Raw genomic sequence first — 6256 nt, 5'->3', positions numbered from 1 at the left:
TTTGGGAAACACAGCACCAAGAAAATAATGGGAATAGCTTCATAAAATCAGGAGCTTCACTCAAATTTCATGTCAGATCTATAATTCTTCCTATTTTCAGGAAGAAATGATTTCCCTTTTTCTTGTAGTTTTATTTTCTTTTCCTTTCCAGCAAGCAGCTTTGTAGCTTACAAATTGTTTTCTAATCACCTCCTGGTGTGGACAAATCACACAGGTCTGACTCCATGTTTTACATAGTTAGCATATTATATTTGTTCCACTATGGAACTGTACAGTCATAGAATGGCCTGGGTTGAAAAGGATCCCAAAAATCATCCAGTTCCAACCCCCTGCTATGTGCAGGGACGCCATCCACCAGACCAGGCTGCCCAGAGCCACATCCAGCCTGGCCTTGAATGCCTGCAGGGATGGGGCATCCACAGCCTCCTTGGGCAACCTGTTCCAGTGCGTCACCACCCTCTGAGTGAAAAACATCTTCCTAAGATCCAACCTGATCCACAACCCCTACACACCCTCAGAGCCCCCTAGAGCCCCTAGTCCTCCTATTGCCCACCACAGCCCCATATGCCCACTAGAGTCCCCCTCAACTCTCTTTACAGGCCCTGCACAGCTCTATATAACAGTCTTATAGAACTACCTCTAGTAGAAGCAATCTCCACACAGAGATCCTTTCCCAGCACACTGCGCCACGGGGGGAGCAAAACGGGGGGGGGCACATACACACACAGCGCCGGGGGGGCCCGTAACCGACCCCCACCCATCCTTTAAAGGGGTGGGGGGTCCGTTTTAATGGGGGGGGGGGCGAGATCACCTTCACCCCCCACCCCCCCATCCCCACCCCATCCTTTAAAAGGGGGGTGTCCATTTTGGTGTTGGGGGGCAGTGACAATCCGCCCCCCCACCCCATCGTTTAAAAGAGGGGGGGTCCGAGACCACCCCCCCCACCCCATCTTTTAAGGGGGGGGGGTCAGGGGCTCATGGGGGGCAGCACATCGTGCACAACATTGGGGGGGGGGGGGCTTTAAAAGGGGGGGGTTACAAAAAGCATAGCTCTCAACTATAGATGGGATTGGGGGGGGCTCAATCGATGGGGGGGGGCCCTTCATGCAGGGGGGGCACAGCGTAAGTCAGCGGCTTTGAGGGGGGGTGTTGGGGCTGTTTGGCCTTTGGGGGGGTTATTGTGTGCCCCACCCCCACCACCCCCACACACAATGGGGTGTTAATGTGGGGGGGGGGGCTTAGATTAGTTGCGTTCCCTATAGCACTGCCCCCCCCCGTCATTAACCCCCCCGCTTTATCCTTACGGCTGAGCCCCCCCCCGACAGCGCCCCATTCATCTTGATGGGGGGGGGGGTTTGTCACACGACCCCGGCGCGGCTTACGGCACATCGTCGACCCCACCCCACCCCCCATAACCCCACCCGGGGGGGGAGGGGGCGATGTGGTGAGTGGGGGGGGGGTTCCGGAGGTGGGGGTGAGCAAAGCGCAATATGGGGGGGGGGGTCCTATAACTGGAGGGCAGCAGCTGCACAAAGAGCCCGCGGGGGTCGGAGAGCAGCACTTTGGCTGGGGGGGGTCCACGGGGTCCGGGGGTAATGCTGCCCCACCCCCTCCCCCAACCCCCACTGCCGACCCCCCCCCCGCGTTGCCCCCCCGCCCCAACGTCAGCTCCTGCGGCAGCTCCTCGTCGCTCTCCTCCTCCTCTTCCTCGTCTGGGGGGTCAATATGTGTGTGGGGGGGTCCCATCGGGCAGCGGCAGCTCCGCCGGCTCCGATTGGCTGAGCCGCAGTGCGCGGGAGCGGCTGTTGTGTGCCGGTCGGTGGAGGGGAGGTTCTTCATGGAGCTGCCCCGCAGCCAACAACAGCCTGAATGAGATCCTGGAGTCCCAGACGCTGGAGGATGAGCTGGGAAAGAGCAGAGGCTCCCCACAGAAGGGCAAATCACGTCTGATAACGTGAGTGTGGAGCACAGCCAGCCCCTTCCTCACATGTGTGGGGCTTCCATGTTCCTCTGTGCCCATTGCAATGTGCCACCCCAATCCTGCTGCCCAGCCAGGAGTGGATGGGATGAGCAGGTTGGGATGCACAGAGCAGTGCTCAGACATTGCTGGGACATTTGTGCACTGCTGTTGAGCTTCCCTTTGTGCAGCAGGGGAGAGGATGGAGGTTTACAGGTGGATGGTTGTTATTTCTATGGCATTGCACAGGTGGTAGAACCATGTCCATTCCCAAACTTATTCCAGGGCATGCGGGAATTTGTGCAGTTGTAGTTCCTGAATTGTGCTATTTAAAACCCTCCTGTAAATGGGGATGTTTTGTAATGCCTGCTGGGGCTGCAGGCAGCATTGCCTTCCTCCTTAGGGGGCAGGTTTAATCACAAGCCTCCCTATTTCCTATCACAAACGTCCTACAAACCATGTCTGGGCATTGCTGTCTCGGCCTGGATCTCAGCTCCTGAGACTGTCAGATGTGAAGCAGCAGCAGCTGGGACAGGGCTGGCTCTGTGTGCCCTCTCTGGGTCTGTGGGCACAGAGTGGGGCAGAGGGATGACTGTGAGAGGGAGGAATTGCCCAGCCACAAGAAAGAGGAAATCAGCTGAAAAGGGGAGATTTGAGAAGCACTGAGGCTGTGGCTGCTTTGACAGTAAGAAGAAACCAAGCTGTCACTGTGCAGATGGGAACTCATAGTAGGAGAGCTGTGGTGGCTTTACAGATGGCAGACAGCAGCTGGAGTGTAGAGCCAAGGGTAGGGGGGGGATCTTCCTCTTAGCAATGCCATGCAAAGAATGATGCAGACTCCTGCAGGGTCGGCTTTGCTGTGTGACCCTGGGTGGAAGCAGCTGGAAGGTCTCAGCCCTTCTGCATTATCCCAGGAACTGGGGCAGTGCTCGGTCTCATCCCACCTCTGCTAATAGCAAATGCAGAATCCCTTATCTGAGTGCCCTTTTCTCTCATGTAGAGTCACCAACCCTGGGAAGTTCACAAAAAGTTTGGGTGTTGTGTTGAGGGATGTGATTTAACTGGGAAGTATTGGTGATGGTTGGACTGGATGATCATAAGATCATCCAGATCATAAGATCTGAGATCATAAGATCATAAGATCATCCAGGTCTTTTCCAACCTTGAAAATTCTATGGAGTTGTAGCAGATTGTGGGGGTGTAGGTGTGGTATATATATGTACACAGATGGGAATATCCGTATGGAAAAGATAGATCCATGTGTGTTCTGGGCTGCACTGAAAAAGGGGTGGCCAGCAGGAGAGGGAGGTGATTGTCCACTCCTGCTCAGCTCTTGTGAGGCCATATTTGCAGCACTGTGTCCAGGCCTGGGAAGGATGTGGAGCTGTTGGGGGGGGTCCAGAGGAGGGCCACTGTGATGATCAGAGGGCTGGAGCAGCTCTCCTATGAGGAAAGGTGGAGGGATCTGGGCTTGTTTAGCCTGGAGAATGGAAGGCTGTGGGGAGACCTCATTGTGGCCTTTGAGTACTTGAAGGGAGCGTATAAACAGGAGGGGGAATGGCTGTTTATGAGGGTGGATAATGATAGGACAAGGGGGAATGGTTTAAAACTGAGACTGGGGAGGTATAGGTTGGATCTTAGGTAGATGTTTTTTGCTCAGAGGGTGGTGACACACTGGAACAGGTTGCCCAAGGAGGCTGTGGATGCCCCATTCAAGGCCTGCAGGCATTCAAGGCCAGGTTGGATGGGCTCTGTCCATGAGCATTGACTGCAGACACTTGGAACTGATCATCACCCTCTGCAGACAGATTTACAGCCCCTGCACAGCTCTATATAACAGTGTTATAGAACTACCTCTAGTAGAAGCAATCTCCACACAGAGATCTTTTCCCAGCGCCCCTTTGTGACATCATAATGCCCCTTTGTGACATCATAACACCCTTTGTGACATCATAATGCACCTTTCTGATGTCATAATGCCCCTTTCTGACGTCATAATGACCCATTGTGATGTCTTAATGCCCCTTTGTGACGTCATAATGCCCTTTGTGATGTCATAATGCCATTTCAGACGTCATAAGGCTCCTTTGTTTTCATAATGCCTCTTTGTGACGTGATAATGCCTCTTTGTGACGTCATAATGCCCTTTGTGACGTCTTAATTCCCCTTTGTGATGTCTTAACGCTCTTTTGTGATGTCACAATACCCCTTTGTGATGTCATAACACCCCTTTGTGACATCATAATGCCCCTTTCAGACGTCATAACGCCCTTTGTGACGTCATAATGCCCTTTGAGACGTCATAATGCTCCTTTGTGATGTCATAATGCTCCTTTGTGATTCATAATGCCCTTTGTGATGTCATAATGCCCTTTCTGACGTCATAATGCCCCTTTGTGGTGTCATAATGCTTCTTTGTGAGGTATCTGTGGTGCCATTGATAATGAAGTGTGATGAACTGGAAGGCTTTCAGTAGAATTGCAGCCCTAACATAAACAATGACTTGAACTCTGGAATTCTGTGTAAAATCATTAGCTAGCTTGTGGTCCGGGTCTTCAAACCAAAGGCTGTGAGGTGCTGCTCTTGTTGACGCAGGCTGTGAAAGATGACTTGAGCTCTAAGAGTAATTTCCCTTCTGCTCTTTATATGAACGTCAAATCCACAATTAGAATATTAAGAAGATAATATAAAATTTTGTGCTGCTGGACTGAGGACTTCCATTAGCTGTTAGCCATAGTTTGGAACTTGCAAAGCAATCATATTGGAGCCTTGCTGGGCAACCTGCTCCAGTGTCTCACCACACCCACAGTAAAGCATTTCTTCCTAATATCCAATCCTAATCTACCTTCTTCCCATGTAAAGCCATTTCCCCTCATTCTGTTGCTACCTGCCCTTATGAAAAGTCCCTCCCCAGCCTTCCCTGTAGGCCCTCTTCAGATACTGGAAGGCCACTCTAAGGTCTCCTTGGAGTCTTCTCCAGGCTGAAGAGCCCCATCTCTCTCAGCCTGTGCACATAGTAGAGGTGCTTTCAGCCCTCTCTGATCACCTTCATGGCCCTCCTCTGGACCTGCCTGAACATCTCCAAGTCCTTCTTGTGTTGAGGGCTCCAGAACTGCGTGCAGTGCTCCAGATGGGGTTTCAATGAGAGGAGTGTGGAGGGGCAGCACCACCTCCCTCGACCTGCTGGTCATGCTTCTGTGCTTTAAGCTTATGCTTTAAGGTCCTATATGCTTTAAGGTTTAGATAGTGCAGTCGCCTCACCTCTTCAGGTTTATCTGTGAAGGTCCCTTCCAAGTGAACCGTGCTGATCCAGACAGTTCGGATTGCTCATTAAAATGTTTTAGTAAGTTGGGCTGGTCCTACGAAGCAGTATGACTGCAGTAAGCAGTGTACATGGTGCGCTGTGAGTACTGCACACATTCCTCTTGGCAGCTTGTGGAACAGAAACTGTGCATTGTTTGGATTGTGTAAGTATTCCTGTTGGTCTCTTGTGATGCTTACCTTCTTAGAGCACCTTTCCTCGTTTGGCTCTACATATTTTGGTACCTTACTTGTTCTGTTTGGCTTAGCAGGGAAGGTCTTCTTCTGAAGCATCCTCAGTCTTGGTCTGGGCAGCATACTTAGAAATGACATGGACGTTACATGAGTGGGTGGTCAAAGGGGGGAAGAACTCACCTTTCTGATCTGTTTCCTTTTAGAACACAGTCCTGGAGAGGATTTGCTTTCCTTGTTTCCTGGAGACTTGGATTCTTAGATGGTTTTGACTGCAGCTATTTCTGATGTTAATTCCTTTTTCTGTACTTTAGTAGCCAAGTGCAAGTGGAGTGCTTTGGGAATTGTCTGAAGTTGCCAGGTTGCGTGTGATCACATATGTAACGTGGAGTTATGTGTGGTGCCAGTGATAATTAAGTGTGATGAACTTGAAGGCTTTCAGTACAATTTCAGCCCTAATGTAAACAGTGACTTGAACTCTGGAATTCTGTGTAAAATCATTAGCTAGCTTGTGGTCCAGGTCTTGAAACCAAAGGCTATGAGGTGCTGCTCTTGTTGACGCAGGCTGTGAAAGATGACTTGAGCTCTAAGAGTAATTTCCCTTCTGCTCTTTATATGAACGTCATATCAACAATTAGAATATTAAGAACATAATATAAAAGTTGTTGCTGCTGGCCTGTGGACTTCCATTAGCTGTTAGCCATAGTTTGGAACTTGCAAACCAATCTTATTTAGACTTTAGTGGTGAAATCTTCTGATGAAATCTTCCTTCTAATTCTGCAAAAGAATCTCGGTGGAACATTTCTG

Source organism: Coturnix japonica, chromosome 6 (assembly GCF_054131305.1).
Source record: "Coturnix japonica strain WE chromosome 6, WE-NBRP24, whole genome shotgun sequence".
Taxonomy (NCBI): Eukaryota; Metazoa; Chordata; class Aves; order Galliformes; family Phasianidae; genus Coturnix; species Coturnix japonica.
This window is presented reverse-complemented; position numbering follows the sequence as displayed.